This window comes from Molossus molossus, unplaced genomic scaffold (assembly GCF_014108415.1).
Source record: "Molossus molossus isolate mMolMol1 unplaced genomic scaffold, mMolMol1.p scaffold_m16_p_4, whole genome shotgun sequence".
Lineage (NCBI taxonomy): Eukaryota > Metazoa > Chordata > Mammalia > Chiroptera > Molossidae > Molossus > Molossus molossus.
Window position 1 is genome coordinate 30,087,115 of NW_023425377.1, and position 17,470 is coordinate 30,104,584.

Consider the following 17,470-nt stretch of genomic DNA (forward strand, 5'->3'; position numbering starts at 1 on the left):
TTTTACTATTACCCCTTTTACTTGATTGAATTTTTATTGAATTCTGGAAATTTTATTTGAAAAACATGTCAGGTAAAGTGAGGTCTAAGATTGTCTTGTTCCAGAGAGGATGTATTTTTGCCTCTAGCAGGAAGCTGGGGCCACTAGAAATCCTGGATAACCTTAACCTAAATTCAGTGATCGAGATGCTTTCGTGCAAGATTCCTGCTATTGTGGAGATTTATTTATTCATGGAGTATAGCTCTTTTGGAGGTACCCACACAAAAGCATGGGGAGTTTTCAGGGCTCCCCTCTCTTGGTACACTCAGGGCTCCAATTTTTGTCTTTCCAACTCAGCACTCTCACAGTCTCTGCTCTGCTTCTCCGCCATCTGTTTTGAGATTGGTGCCCAATGACTTCTGTAAAAAGAGGTGGTTGGCTCCAATGATCCATAAGACCCTTTAATACGGGGCACTGAGTTGTGCTTAGACATAGTTCCTATCTGTTTCTATTTTAGTCTTGAGACTAAATGTATATGTAGAAAACGCTGAAAGCCACTAAATGGAGTACTAAATTGCACTGCAGACAAACAGAGAATAAGAGAGTCTATGTTAAGTTGGTGCTTACACAGTATAAAGAATAAGCACAAAACAGGCACGTAAAGGAGAAACTGATGAGGGTTGCTGTTTAAGCCATAAATTGGCATAATGGACTTTTCCCCATTTTTATGCTTCCTTATCAGATATATGTCTGGTCAGATGGATATGTGACCCAATCTCACTCAATTTTAATAAAATAATCCCTTTTAAAAATTAAATCTGTGTTTTTGCTTGGGGCTGGAGAGATACCTCTATTTTTAGATATCTTTCCACACGGGCCTTCAGAATTGGACCCAATTTTCAGTTCCTCGCCTTCCCTTTTCAGATTTTCTAGGAGCCTTGGTGTGGTTATGATTCTAGTCTTAAGTTTGTGTCTTGTGAACTGTATGGCAATTTGAGCTTCAGATTCTTATCAGTAAATTGAGTGAAATGTAGAAATGAATGTGAAACCTGAAAATCACATGTGAACAATGTATTATTAGTATTTGTGGGGAAGGATGTCATCAGATTGGGAGCCGTGGAGATAATAACATTTGAAAGCTCAGGATATGAGAAGATGATGATGATGTTCTGTTAAAAGTTGATTGAGACCCTCAGATACCCAAATTGTGATTTTTTTTTTTGTTCATTTTAATATTTATTCATCCATTTACTTACTTAACAAATAATTATTGAGTGTCTTAAATGGGAATGGCACTGTGCTGGGTGCTGTGGTCTCGAGAGCAAAAACTTCCACAGTCTTGATCCTTGTCCAGTTTAGTGAGTAAGATAAAAAATAAAGAATCAAGCTAATACATATAAAGTCACAACTATGAGAGATACTTCTAAGGATAGGACTGTGTTACTGTAAGAGTACATAAAGGGAGGATGGCGTGTTTGACCTGTTGAGTGAAGTCAGGGAAAATGTCGGTTGCAGTGGGACTTGAAGTATAGGAGTTATTATGATAAACGGAGGAGGAGTTAAGAGTATTTCAGGCCAAAGGACTACCATCTGAAAAAGTCCTGAGGTGAGAGGAAGAAGGTCATGTGCAAAGACCTGAAAGAAGTCTAGAATGCCTGGAAGGCAGGGAGCAAAGAGGAAATGGGACATTGGACTGGTTGAGAGACATGTAGGGTCCAGACAATGTGGCCATGGTCAAGATTCTGGCCTTCATCCCATGACAATGGGGAAGTCATTGAAGGGAAATGATATAATGATGAGGATACTGTATCCCAGAGATCAGGTAATAATTAGGCAGATTTTGTCTTCATCAGGCTTCGTATCAGCTAGTTGAATCCTCCATTTCCTATCATTATGTTTACAGAGAAGAATAATTTAATGTTAACTCTTCAATACAAAAAGGGATTTGTAAGTTTATTCCTATGAGTGCATTATCTAAAAGACACTGAATATAATTCCAGATAGCATTAAAAGAATCATCAGACTGTCTCCATTTACCCAATGAGTAAATGGTGGCTATTTTGCAGAAGTCATTAGAATAAAAGTAAGCCAAATTCTACTTTTGAGTTACATCCACTAATTTAAAAAAACAAAATATTGGTCTATCCAAACAACCACATTCTTACCTCAATTGAGAAGATAAAATTCAGTAAAATCCTAAAAGAGGCCAAAGAGAAAGTCTTATGTGTATCTAGAGAATATATTCTGGGCAGTAAGGCCAGGACGAGCACAGGCCTGAGCTGGGAAAGCGCATGAGCAGAGGAAGTGAGCAGAAATCTGGCAGGAAATGTGGGGAGAGAGCTAAATGGGAAACATGTTTTCAAGTGTCCTAGGATATTGTGAGGACCTTGACTTTGACTCTGAGATAAGAAAACAATGGAGGGTTTTGAACAGAAAAATAATATCACCTGAGTTTGATTTTAACAGGCTCCCTCTGGCAGCTGTGTTGAAAACAGCCTGAGGAGAGGCAAGGTTGAAAGCAGGGAGACAGCTAGGAGGCCATGGAGTGGTCGGGGCCGGAGCTGAGTCGGACTTGGGCCATGGTAGTAGCAATGAGGAAGGTGAGAAGTGGGTGTAGGCTTGGCTGGCAAATTGGATGAATTAAGGATGACTTCATGGTTTTGTTCTGAAAATTAGAAGCATGAAATGACCATTTCTGAAAGAGGGAAAATCGCTGGAGAGAACATGTTGAATTTGAGATGTCTGTTAGTCTCCACTGTGGAAAACCTTTTTAAAGATAAATACTGCCTGACTCTTAACAAAAAAATTCTATGTTACAATGTTAACAAAGACTCTGCCCCTTTACTTGGTCTTATCAAAGATTCTGACCATGCAGTGAGATTAAGTCACTACTTCAAACTATCCAATGGCTTTCCACCGAATTTAGAATAAAAATCTAAATTCCTTACTATAATCTCCAAGACTCTTTTTGTACATCTTACCTGCCCAGCTTACCTTGTAACACCCTCCTCCTTGTTCATTATACAACTTCCTTCTGTAGGTGCCTTATTTCTGTGCCTTGAACTTGCCAACATCATTGTGGTCTGGGGACCTGCTGTGCTGTGGTCGCTCTGGAGCACTCCTCCCACTGCTTGTCCTCTGTGCCCGAGACTGTGTGATGGTCAGACTGCAGCCCTCTGACCTCCTCAGAACGTTCCTTTGTAATCATTGTCAGTATCTTAGTCCTTCTCCCCCTCTGACATTGCCCATTCATTTATTTACACATCCATTGATTGTCTCCCCCTCCTTGCTCCAGCAGGTCTCTTATGTGACTAGTTTGCCACTGTATTCTCAGCACCTGGTACAGTTTCTGGCACATTTGAGGCACTTAGTAAATATTTGTTAAACAATTGAATGGAGGTAGGAAGACAAGGATGAGGTGGAGAGAGAAAACCCTTTTCTCTCTTATAATCATATATTTTGTTATGTTGGCTACAATTTTGCCTCCATTGATGAATGCATTTTATGTTGTAGACCTTACAAATTGCAAAGTTTTCATGTGGGATTTTGTGTTAACAATACAAATCAATAGGTTAGACCATTCTCGTTTTACATATGAAACTGAAGCTCATAGGGACCAGGTAACTTCCTTGTACCTATTCTGCTTTAAGTGACAGTCTGACCTGACCTTGAATCCCTATCTCCTGACTTTGAATCTGGGGTTCTCTCCAGGTACCATGGTGGTAGTTCTCTGTGATACCACGGCCACTGATATTGTCTCAGGAAGCAGCATGTAACCAAATGGGTCAGATAAAATTAGAAGTCACCTCAAATTCTGCTGACTTGAATCTTCTTCCATTTGTATAACCAAAATCAGATTTATTAATATCTTCTGGCTCTGGTATGTTTAAATAACTTTCTTTAATTTAAAGACCTATTTCTGAGACTGGCTACAGGCAGTATAACTGGGAATACAAGAAATCTCCCAGAGAACATGCTCCTTTTAAAAATTTTACCTTATTTTCCAGTCTCTGGGGGCTTCATAATCTTTGAGAAGCCTGAATTAACATTAGTCCCAGTATGTTCACAAACCACAACCCTGTCCCCACAGCATTCAGAGCAAGGGGGGACTGTGGGTCATTTCCACCTGGGATCGGGCAGAGTTGTCCGGAGGAGAACCCCGCACACGGGCTCTTCCTGCCAGTCAGTCTGCCCGCGGGCTGAATCCGTCACGTTTCACAGAGGCAGCGCTTCAGGGCGGAGCAGGGGGCTCCTCCCAGGGATTCGGGACTCCCCGGAAGCCTCGAAATGGACATTTTACTTTAGAATTTGTTGTCTTTACTCACCTCACTTGCACAGACATGGTGTTCAGAACTGTGTGTGTGGGGGGAGTGGGGGATGTTCAGAGATGCAAAATCAACCTTGTTCTAAGAAGTGCACAGTTTAGCAGGGAGATATAAAACTTACTATCAAACAACTATGATGCAAATTAGAATTCGGAAAGATGCAGCCTAGAATGTATGGTTAACAGCTTGCTCCTTGACATCAGACAAAGTTTGACATGGAGTTTGGGTTGTGACTCTACTGCTTATTAGTTAAATTGTTTTAGATGAGATACTTAACTTTCCTAAGACTTGGTCTCCTTATCTGTAGCATCAGGGAAACGATACCTGTATATATTATACACATAATTATACTCATGATATAGTTATGTAAATAGATTAACAGTTTTGGCACATAGTAAATGATCAGTAAATGTTAGCCTTTATAATTATTATATATCTCTATATATTTTTAGATGGTTTCAGTTCTCCCTCTGCTCCTATTAGGTGACTGCATTTTACATCAAGGAAATACTGTTAGTAAAATTGTTAAGTAGAGCCTGGCCAGTGTGGCTCAGTGGTTAAGTGTTGACCCATGCATTAAGAGGTCGCAGGTTCAATTCTGGGTCAGGGCACATGCCAGGGTTGAGGGCTCCATCCCCAGTAGGGGTCATGCAGGAGGGAGCCGATCAATGTTTTTATCTCTATCTCCCTCTCCCTTACTACGTCTCTAAATAATAAAATTGTTAAGCCCTGGTTGGTTTGGCTCAGTGGTTAGAGCAATGTCCCTCAGACCAAAGAGTCATGGGTTTGATTCTGGTCAAGGCCACATATCTTGGTTGTGTTTCAGTACCCAGCCCTGGTCAGGGTCCTGAGAGAAGTAACCAATTGATGTATCTCTCTCGCATCGATGTTTCTCTCTCTCTCTCTTTCTCTCTCTCTCTCTCTCTCCCCCCCTCCCTCTCCCTCTCTCTCTCTCTTTCTCCCTCCCTCCTTTCTTCCCTCTTTATCCCTACCTTCTTCACCCCCCTCCTAATTCTGTCTGAAATAGATGGAAAAATAACCTCAGGTGAGGATTTAAAAATAAATAGCCCTGGCCAGTTTGGCTCAGCAGTTAGAACATTGGCTTGCAGTCCAGAGAGACCCGGGTTCAGTTCCCGCTAAGGGCACGTACCTCGGTTGTAGTTTGTCCCCGGCCCTGGTTGGTCATGTGGGTGGCAGCAACTCGATGTGTCCCTTTCACGTCAATGTTTCTCTCTCTCTCTCTCTCTCTCTCTCTCTCTCTCTCTCTCTCTCTCTCTTCCTCTCTCTCCCTCCCACTCTATCTGAACAAAAAATGGAGAAATGTCCTCAGGTGAGGATAAAAAAAATAATAATAAAATAAAATAAAAATAAATAAATAAATTTAAAAAATTGTTAAGTGGAGAAAGTTCAGGATGTATGGAGAAGCATCCAGTTCCATTTTGTCCAGATTCTGGGGTATGTGTGGAGGTCTTTAAATATAAAAGAAAAATCTGGAAGGATCAATTAAAGTTCAGCTTGAAGAGTTTTGAGTGATGCACTGAGGAGTCTACTTAAGTCACCAGGTGTGGGCAGGTAGTGAAGGATGGAGCCACACCCCCCAGTGTAACTGTTTACTGCTGCATGATGTTGGACAAATTATCTAATGTCCCTGCCTCCGTTTCCTCATGTGTCATAATACAGCCAACATCATGGGCTTATTGTGAACAGTATGAAATATGACATGTTTGTTATTAGCTGAGAGTCTGGCAAAACACTAAAAAAATTGTAGTTATTGTTATGACTATTATTATTACAGAACTGAATAGTTGATTTGCAAGTAGCAGAAGCAAAAAGCAGTTCTTTCAGTGTTATTTTTTAATTAAAATGGACATAGCAATACATTTTGAATAAGAAAAATGACATTTTTTTAAAAGCCAACCCCCTTAGCTTTTCTCCAAGTTTCCTGACCATTCATGCAGTTAACTTCCAGCTGGAGGTGACTTGAAGACTTTCTATATGAAGTGGCCTGTGCAGGTGCAGTTTACATGTGAGACATGCCATTGGCAGCTGGTAGTTTGTGATGTGTTCATGTAGTGTACATAGTACAGTGTTCCTGAGAAGCTGGTATACGTTAGCTTATGTACACTGAATGTTTTAAGCAAAAAGGTCAAGTTTTTCTTTAGAGATAATTATTATTAATTTCTTTTTTAAATGTACGAGAGACCACCACCCCATTTATCGTCTTTCTAAATCCAACTGTTGGTTTGTTTGTGTGGCAAAGGCTGCACGAACTCCATGTACTAACAGCACGAAGGAGGGCTACCGAAAGGCAAGTCAGACTTCACCCTGACTCTTTTCTTTCTGCTTTCTCAGAATATCCACAAGTAGTTCAACCTGCCATATTCATGCTCAGTGTGTCAGTTTTCTGTAGGTGCACACACTGGACAGGTGGCCCTAATGCTGTTCATGAAAACGCAAAGCGGGTGAGGAATAAATGGAATGCCACTTGCCTAGAAACACTCAGAGAGCCGAAGTGCTCCCCTCGGGTTAGTCCAGACGAGGGTGACAGTTCATCTGCAGTCTCAGAGGTGAGTTTCTTCAGTGGGGCTCAACCAGATCACAAAGGAGCATTCCACTGAGTTCTTTGGATTTCAGGGAGATAATGAGTCTCATGCCAGAAAACCTACAGGGAACATTTTGCTGGAAAAGTCACGCAACTTGATCCTGCTACGTCAGGCCAGTCTGGGGCAGAGGCTGAGTGTCAGGGAGGTCCCATCCATCGCTAACTGTCTCTGACTCGGACTAGAGCACAGCTGTCACAGCTGAAGTCAGGTCCTTTCTTCTCACCTTGTTTTGTCCTGTTTTGCACTTCTTCTGCCCCCCCCACCTCATTCTCTCTTTTCCTTCCCCACTGGGAATTGGTGTCTGTAATATTAGTAACTCATTTATATGGTCAGTGACCAGTAGCAACTCAATAGGTTTTTTCTATTATCTATTATTAAAGTCATACCTGCTTGGAGCAATTTCTAATATTCTTAATTAATGGGTAGAGTTAAGAGTGTTATAGCTCAGATGCATCGATTTGGGAGGGATCACCAGCTACATTCAGGATAGTTTATGCTTGAAGATCCATGGTCATCTCGTCATGTCCCACAGTGAACCCCCTTTCACTGTCACGTTTATCCCCAAGCCAGCACGTATCTATCTCCTCCTACCCCACCACTTACAGGTGGACTCATGTCTACCAGCATCACAAATTTATGTAACATAGAATTATATATTACAAATAGATACCCCATTTATCACCTCTCTCCTATCGTGTAATGTTGGAATCTGGGTGTCCGTAAGCATTCTTTGTTATGATGATCCTCAAACATCTACAAAAATATTGACGATAATGTAATGAATGTCCCCCTATATATATATATATATATATATATATATATATGATACTATATCTTTTTTGTCCCTTAGTGAGCCCCAGAATTGTGACTAGCACAAAGCAGGTACTTGGTACAAGTTCGCTCATCAAGTTGACTGCCTATTTATCACATTTATTCCTCCTTCAGGAATTAAAAACAACTTTCTGTAATTTCACTATTTGGAACCCCTCTTCCTTCCCCCAGTTCTGAAAGGAATTTCCCTATAATGATGCAAAAGCCCCACAAAGCAGAAGCAGAACGTTCAACTAGTAGAATACATTTCTAGTACTGAGCCTTGACACAGGAATTGACAGGAACTAAGAAACACTGTGCTGCTCATTCTCCAGTGGCTCCACCCGACCTTCTCGGTGCCCACCTGGGCTCATCTGCAGGCGGCATCTGCTTGGGTTCCCCAAGGGAGGCCCCAGCAATTTGGTGTCACAGTTCTGGTAGTGACATTATCTCCTGTACGGTGGCCCCTCCTTCACGATGTTTGTTGTTGTTCAGAAATGAACTTGATGCAGACCTGTGGCTCTAGAAAATAACAGAATCTTTTTTTATTTTTTAAAGAGGACCATTGGGGCATCTTCTGTAGTTTTCTAAAAATGTTATACTTGTTGAGTAGAGAGGCTTTTTTCTTTTTTCTGTTATAACAGGTTTTTTTCCTCCAGTGGGGGGAAAAAGTGTCTTTTATTACAATTTGAAATCATGGTTGTTGGAAGGTACTTGACGCTACAGATTAAATGTCTCTGAGTGAGGAGAAAAATACATACATCAAGACAAAATTAAAATGCTAATGAAACCTGGAAGCATGTTTTTTTATTTAGAAATTTAAAAACCATTTTTTTTAATATAAAAGTTTCAGAGCTTTTCTTGTTCCAGGGATTAAAAAATGAGTTGTTATCTGCCATGTTTTTACTAAATCACCATCACATTGGTTTCCACGTGGGCCTTGGGGAAGAAGTAGGCAGCTGATTATGGGCATCCCTAGGGTAACACTTCTCAGGTCCTGACCTGTGTATCTAAGCCCTGGGTAGGTCTCTGGAGAAAACCAACCTGGTTGTCAAAATGTCTGTCCTGCCCTGGCCGGTTTGGCTCAGCGGTTACAGTGTCAGCCGGTGGTCCAGAGAGTCCCAGGTTCGGTTCCCGCTAAGGGCACATGCCTCGGTTGCAGTTTGTCTCCGGCCCTGGTTGGGTTGTGTGGGTGGCAGCCACTCAATGTGTCCCTTTCACGTCGATCTTTCTCTCTTCCTCTCTCTTCCTCCCACTCTACCTGAACAAAAATGGAAAAATGTCCTCAGGAGAGGATTAAAAAAAATGTCTATCGTAACACTCACCACATTGTCTGGAAATAACTTTCTTTGAGATTAAGCAAAAACTGGCAACCCAACCAAAAGACCTTCTTCTTCCTCTTTTGGAATGTATTGACTCTTGCCCCAACAAATTTCTGATACTGAGTGAAGAGGCCAAATTACCTTTTTAACTGTGGAGAAAATGTAGTGCTTACAGCTCGGAGTTCAATTCAAAAATCATTCTGCTTCATACAATCAAGGGGCATGTAAAACTACCAACATTTAGCGAAGAGGAAACCCTCACTCAATCATAGGGTTTTGAGCAGATATAATCCCTAGAGAATGTCAGATGCTTTTACAGATGATAACATGGATATTTGGATAAACAGGTGACTTGGATGAGGTCACCCAGGTACTCATTGGCAGAAGTTGATCTTTAGAAGCAGTTTCCTGGCTCAGACACAGACATCGAGGGAGATACTAATACTGTGCACGCCGGGCCAATACTGCACCCATTTTTTGCTCCCACAAATTGTTCTGAGATGCTTTCAAGTCATTTAAGTCATCATTGGATAAAATGGCCACTATGTTGCAATTATCTGGGTTTCAACCCAGGTATATTTCAGGTCTAGGTGCCTCTTTTTTTTTTAATTCTCACCCAAGAATCTGTTTTTATTGATTTAGAGAGAGAGAGAGAGAAAGAGAGAGAGAGAAACATTGATGTGAAAGAAACAGATTCTATCGGTTGCCTTCTGTATGCACCCCAACTGGGAATCAAACCCACAAACTATGTAAGTGTCCTGACAGGAAATCCAACCCACTACCTCTTGGTATACAGGATGATGCTTCAACCAACTGAGCCACCAGCCAGGGCTAGATGCCTCCTTTCTTAAACTTCACTCTGTTCTTCACTGATCAGAAATGGCCTGTGAACATAGGTCCAACATCATTTGGGGAAAAGAAATAAAAATTGCAATGATGGTTCTTTCAGGGATACTAATATCATATTCTACATTCTATTCTATTATTTGGAGTCTAAAGCCAAAGAAATTCTTTAATTATTCTAAACACTGAGACCTTGGCTGAAATAATTTACTTCCTTGGGCCCTTTTGGTTTATTTGTTTTGTTTTATTTTTCATTTGAAAGAAACACAAATGATCAATGAGATTGCAAAGATTATTGCTCAGAGAAAATCTGTCATAACATCTGTTTGAGATTAATCTTTTTAGGGTTGTGCAGAAAAAGAGTCATTCGTAGGTTAGCTTTTAGGAACAGAAAATAAATTTACATCCACAAGTTCATTATTTCCTGTGCTGAATTTGGAGGGACAATATCAGGAAAGACTGGAGACTTTCAAAAAGTCCCCAAGGAGTCTTCTAATAGTGACAGTGTGTCTTCCTGACTTCCCCTGGGGGTGGACAAAGAGGAGTGCCCTCTTAGCAATACTACGAAGGCAGTAAGAAGTCCTTCAAGGTCTAGTGTCCAAAGTAGGAAGTTTTGGGGTCATTCATCATGTCACTAGAGGAAATTATTGTTGACTAGAAACTTTAGGAATTTAATACAATTGCATGCAACAAAAATGAGCCACCAGTGGATTATGTGTTAGGTCAATTAGAAGCTCAGATAATAGATGTGATCACATCTTCCATACAGAACTTGTTTTATGAGTAGGCAGTAGTGAGAAATCAGAATATGCAAAGTGAACAATGTGGCTATAAATTTTACTTTTTGTAAACTAATATGTAGATCATAATCATTAAGATTTTGGGGGGTCTCACTTATCAGTGTATTTTATACTGGATCATTTATATATCTATCTGAATCTCTACTAGATTGTAAGTTTTTAGAGGAAAACTGTGTGTGCATTATTTACCCTGATATCCCATAAAGAACAATATTGAACGATCAAATTTAAGGAATTGTTTTTATTCTAAAACACTCCTGTACCACCACAAAGAGGGCCCTCCATTTATAGAACTGTGAGAAAAAACTCTTTATAAATGTTCTCGAACCATGAGACTAATCACTTTGTCTACTAGTTCAATTGAGGATTCCCATGGCTAGTGAACCACTAAGACAAATATTTATTTCAAGTTTGCAAAGCCTAAAATAATTTTCAACAATACTTTCTCTTCTTTTTATCCCATGGAGTAATCAGAGGTTTATATTATTTTCTTGTTAGACTTTGGGAATCAGCTTATCGTGATGCAAGGTTTGGGACCAACTTTACCTGGGATGACACAGCATCATGTATCAGCCCCCACCCCTTTCCCCACCCCAGGCTGAAGGAGCTACAAAGACCTAAGCTGCTTGAGCCATTTAGATCATCTGTAACCATATTTTCCCCTTGACTACATGTACATTCACTTAATTCACAGAGCTATGCTCCGGTGTTTCAATTTCACCAACATTTATACTGTTTATACTTTTATGCAGCAAGTGTGTGTAGAAACAGGACATACAAATGGCCAAGAGACATATGAAGAAATGCCCATCACTAATCATCAGAGAGATGCAAATTTAAACAACAATGAGGTATCACCTCACACCTGTCAGAATGGCCACCATCAACAAATCATCAAACAAATGTTGGCAAGGGTGTGGAGAAAAGGGGACTCTAGTGCACTGCTGGTGGGAATGCAGACTGGTGCAGCCACTATGGAAAACAATATGGTGTTATCTCAAAAAATTAAAAATTGAACTTCCATTTGACCCAGTGATCCTGCTTCTAGGAATATACCCTAAGAAGCCTGAAACACCAAACAGAAAGAATTAATGTACCCCCATGTCCATAGCAGCACTATTTACAATAGCTAAGATCTGGAAACAGCCCAAGTGTCCATCAGTAGACAAATGGATAAAAAAGCAGTGGTACATATACACAATGGAGTACTATGCAGCTGTAAGAAAGAAAGATCTCCTATCCTTTGAAACGACATGGAGGGACCTGGAAAGTATTATCCTAAGTGAAACAAGCCAAGCAGAAAAAGACAAATACCACATGATCTCACTTACATATGAAATATAAGGAATATAACAGTCTGAGGAATAGAGTAGACCCAGAAACATGGAATTAGGGTACAGACTGACAACCCTCAGAAGAGGGGGTGGTGGGAGGTGGGAAGAGATAAACCACAGAACTTATATGCTTGTATGCATAACCAATGGACATGGACAAAAAAGCCAGGGATGGAGCAGGGGGGATGGGGAGAAGGGTGTCAATGGGGTAAAAAATGAGAAACATCTGTAACAAAAATAAAATAAAAAATAAATAAATCTATCCTAATTTTAAAAAATACAATAAATGATAATACTTCATTGATGTGAAAAAAAACAAAAAAACAAATGTGCGTAGAATATTTTTATGTACAAGAAGACACAATGCTACATCTAGGAATGCTAAACTGAGTAAGATCATAACACAGTGGCCAGTAAGACTGGAAGAACTGCTGCATAGACAGTGTCCTGAACATGCTGGACCTTCAGTATGTATCAGCACACCGTAGTGCCTGGTTTCAAAACTAGCAAATGAGCCCTGGCCAGTTTTGCTCAGCGGTTAGAGCATCAGCCTGCGGTCCAGAGAGACCCAGATTCAGTTCCCACTAAGGGCACGTACCTAGGATGCAGTTTGTCCCCAGCCTTGGTTGGTCGTGCGAGTGGCAACCACTCGATGTGTCCCTTTCACATTGATGTTTCGCTCTCTCTCTCTCTCTCTCTCTCTCTCTCTCTCTCTCTCTCTCCCTCCCACTCTATCTGTGCAAAAAAAATGGAAAAATGTCCTTGGGTGAGGATAAAAAACAAACAAATAAAAACTAGCAAATGAGTAAGATCGGTATCATGGTTTGATTACAGGTATTTATCATGTTATTCAGGGCAGTTATTAGAAAAGTATATATTGAACACTTTAAATATACCCTAAAAATGCAAGTATGAAAGGTTCTAAGAAGTCTTGTGCTCAAGGACCTTTCATTCAGCTGGGGAGACAATCCCTAGTGTAGTTAAATGTATAACCAGTGTATCGTGTGATTAAAGCATTAAATAACACAAGAGATGGTACATGATTATATACAGTTACCATGAAATTGAAAGGAACTTTAAGTGCAATATGCACATTCATAGGAGAAAGAGATCACAACTGCTACAAGTCCTGGTGTCCATCCTTCACTGACACACACACTTTAATTCAAGCAGGGTGGGGAGGGAAATAGGGAAATTACATATGGTTCTTGAATTCTTACTCCTTTCAGGCTTTCTACAGATATAGAATTTTTACACTTGATCTCATTTACCCTGTACAACGACCGGAAGTCAATGTTATTATATCCCTTTTAGAGATAAGCAAATGGAAGCAATATTTAGTCATTTACCTACAGAGAGAGGACTATATGTAGTGATGAAGCTGGGCTCAAATCCAGGTCTATCTGCCCCAAACCCTGCTCTTATATCAAACCTCACTCCTCCCTGAAGGCTTCTGGTGAGCCATAGAGGAAGGTACTAACAACGTCACCATGAGAACAGTCAGCGGGTTAGCAGGTTAGACATGAACATTGGTGCTGCCTGGTCAGTGTAAACTGAGATGCTCCACTGAACAAGGTGCATCCTTTCTCCTTTCCACAGTCCCTGCAGGATTTTGATGCCACTTTATTTGTTGTTGTTGTTGTTGTTAATTCTCACCGGAGGATATTTTTCCATTGATTTTTAGATAGCATGGAAGGGAAAGAGGGAGGAAGGGATGGAGACAGAGGGAGAAAGGTATGTGCCCTTCACCGGGAATCAAACCCTTGACCCTTCATTCAGAGAGCTGACACTCCTACCACTGAGCCAAACTGACCAGGGCTTGATGCCATTTTTAAATAGGGGACTCTGAGACAATTTACAGAACAAGTAGCTGGATGCAAAGATGTGCCCACTTGAGACACCGGGCCATGGGGAACGCGCTGAGGTTGCGCACTGCACGGTTGCTGACCGACTACCTGGAATACTGCACCCGCAGGCCTGGCACCATCGCATAGTCGCCGTCCACCCTCGAGGCCACCCTGCTGCGTTCCGTGGTCGCCCAGGTGTGGCAGCCTTACCAGCTCCTTTGATCCCGCTACCGTGGATATCGGGGGAACCGTGTCCAGCTGGTGGCGCGCGCGCGGCGGCGCAGGAGATATTTCCAGACCGCGGAGTCCTCACCTGGGGACTCGTGGTGGCGCTCGTGACTTTCACGGGGATCCTGCTGGAGCAACCGCTGTCAGGCCACAGTTGGGAACTGAAGGAATGGGATGACAACATTGACCAGGACTGCCAGAGCGTGGTGACTGTGCTGTGCGATGGCTCACGGGGCTGCACCGCGCCTGGCTGGAGGTGGAGGACGGCTGGGATGGCTTTTGTGATGCCTTCACACCAGCAGTGATCTCTTGGAGCAGAATGCTGGTTCCGGTTCTTCTGTCATGCTTGATGGCAACAATCTTAACCTATTTGTGGACAAAATTATTGTGAGTTGCAAACTTTTTATCCTAGTTCTACCTGCCTGACTTTGACCAACCAAGTGAATTTGAGATGTGAAAGAACAGGATAGAGTAAAGCACCTTCTGAGACATGTTTCCCTGCATCCCTGTAAGGAGTCCTGTGGTGATGATTCAGCCAGTGTGTTAACTCCGGACAAATACTCAAAGGTGTTAGGCAAAGGCCATTGAGTGGCTCTTCTTTGCCTGGGGACAAATAGGAATCTAAAGGCTTTTATTGCTCTAAAGAATTGTCAGACACTGCATTTCATTAGATGGGAAACCTGGTGCTATTTGCTACATTTGGATAAATATGAATATGAGACTCTCATCTATCTATAATTTCATGTGTTATTGCTAATTTATCAAGGCAATGGGTCGGGGGGAAATGGTAAAATGATATCAAAAGTGCTCCAAGTACCAGTCTAACAAAGAATGTAATATTAACACCTTTTACAAAGAATGCTTTCTAAAGCCTTTGAAATCAAATTCCTGGAGCTATTCAGGTTTCTAGAGTTAATATTAAGAATTTATATTTCTGACTTCAATAAATTGTTAAATGTCTTCAAAGTTTTAATAAATTTATGCATCTTAAAAAAAAATGTGCCCACTTGTAGACCTTGTAACAAACCCCCTCTATATACCCAAAGACTGTCCATTTGAATTGTGCTCATCTAAGTGACTAAAAAATGAGTATTTTTATTTGTTTGAATTTATCTTTTAAACGTGCCTTCCCTTGAAGAGAAAGATGTGTTTTCTTAGCATGTATCGTGTAACATGCTTTGCACTCAGTGGTTGCCTAATAAATATTTGATATTTGCAGAGTAGGTGGTGGTGATGGTACCCTGAGTTGCTTTCTTTCAAGTCAAGACCCTGGGGCTTTTCTAGTTAAACAGAACACAAAAGTGTCCTGTTGAAAGCTAGAGAAAACCCAAAGCCAAATTTTTTTTGTAGCACCTTAGTCTCTGTTTGGGATGCCTTGCTCAGAGTAGTTTAGTGGTTCAACTGTTTTATGTTATGTTTTAATGTTCAATACTATATTGTCAAGGTGATGAATCAGGGGGACAGGAATTTGCAAATCAGTTCTTAGGGACTTTGCATTCCATCTTTCCAGCCAGCGTGAAGTGATTGGCATCTCTTAAGATAACTAGTTCAAAAGCTGTGAAAACTTTGACATAAAAAAGGGAAATATGAGCTAGGGCATCGATGGCCAGTGAGTAGATTGGTCCCACTCCATTGACACAGCTCATGTCTGAGCAGACAGGAAGAAAGCCTGAGTCCTAAGGCTGGATCTGGCCAACCTCTCCTGTGGCTCCATGAGCAGTGTTCATCTAACCAGGGTCTTGGCTGTGGTCTAGGAAGCACCCAGGAATGAGCTGGTGTGTGCTCACTGGCAGCAGGAAGGGGCCCTGCTATCTCCCAAGAAAAAAGAGATTTAAAAGGTAAATCAGTTAAAGAAAATCCCAAGGAGATATGATAAACAGAGAAAGAACATCACGATCTGAAGGAGCAGTTCCTGGGACTTGTCTAGATCCATTGAGAGGGTCAAGGAGTTCAGTCCTCTTTCAGGAAGAGCCAGGCACCGTAAAGCACAAAATCCTCTTACCCTTGAGAGCAAGTAATAAAATTATTTATTGCTCACCTCCCTCCCAAACTAAGCAAAGTGCAAGGTCAAGAAAAAATTGTTTAAAAAAGTTATATGCTCATTTGGGCACAACCACAAGCATATAGTTGATGTAGCTTACTGAAAAAGATGATTGTCTATTTCTTTTCTTCTTTTTAAGCTTTGTTTTTGCTTTGACAGTTTTACATTAAATGTCTTATCTTTGAGTCTGTATTTATTTTGCGGAAAGAGACCATTATGTTATGCTAAGAAAATGATCTATTCTATTGGTATTATTTTTTAATTTTTAAATTTTTTATTATTGAAAGCATTACAGATATCTCCTCTTTTCCCCCCAATGATCCCTCCTCCGCAGCCCACCCTGCTCTTGCTTTCCCCAAATGAATGTCTGTGTCCATTGGTTGTACCTGTATGCATCTAAGTTCTTTGGTCTATCCCTACCCCCCAGGTATTATTTCTTAAGTAACGATTAATACCACTTCTTATAAATGAATAGAATTAACTCATAGACTGGCAGCTTTTGTTGAAATACTCTCTTTTTCTTCCTGAGCTTTGTCTAGTCGCTGACTGTAACTTGTAAACATCTGTCTAGAAATGATGAAATGACCCTGTTTGTGTCCCAATCAGCTCTGTGACAGAGACTGTCATGCTTAAGACCTGAGTATCACTGATGTAAGGTACAAAGTAACAAACTGAAGTGTCCTAGAGGGAAAAGCTCACAGGCAAATCCCCCTGAAGATTCCCTTCACACAGAGCTGAGACTTTAGGAGAGAAATGTTAAAAGTAAATTATTACTACAATAATAACTTGTACATGTGATTAAAACACTCAATGTACTGAAAGTAGGAAGCTTTCTTCAAGGATTAGTTTGAAACATAGTGTGCCAGAGGCTCCCCTAAGTGTCCTCAATCCTGCCTGCTCCTTCTCTGCCTCCATAAAGGGTAGAATTTGCCCCAACATATCACCTCACCCTTTGTACCTCTGCAGAAATTCTTTCATCCAGAGATTTTGAAGCATTTTACAAATGTAAATTAACAAGCCTCATCATCATTTCACTCCACAGACAAAGGTTCATTTAAGTAACACAGAAATTTACCTAAATGGCCTATTCAAGGTCACCTGAGAAGTATTTTCTGTGATATCTAAAGTATGAAAATATGCCCTGACCAGGTAGCTCAGTTGGTTAGAACATTAGTCCAATACACCAAGGTTGTGGGTTCAGGCCCCAATCAGAGCACATACAAGAATCAACTAATGAATGCATAAATAAATGGAACAACAAATCGTTTCTGTTTCTTTCTCTCCTTTTCTCTCTCTAAACAAATAAAAATGAATAAAATAAAAATAAAGTGTAAAAAT

General features: G+C 40.8%; 1 pseudogene; it reads left to right on the forward strand.

Moving 5' to 3' along the window:
• The first annotated feature begins 13,923 nt into the window (after positions 1-13,923).
• On the forward strand, positions 13,924-14,482 carry LOC118643540 (annotated as a pseudogene).
• Positions 14,483-17,470: the final 2,988 nt, after the last annotated feature.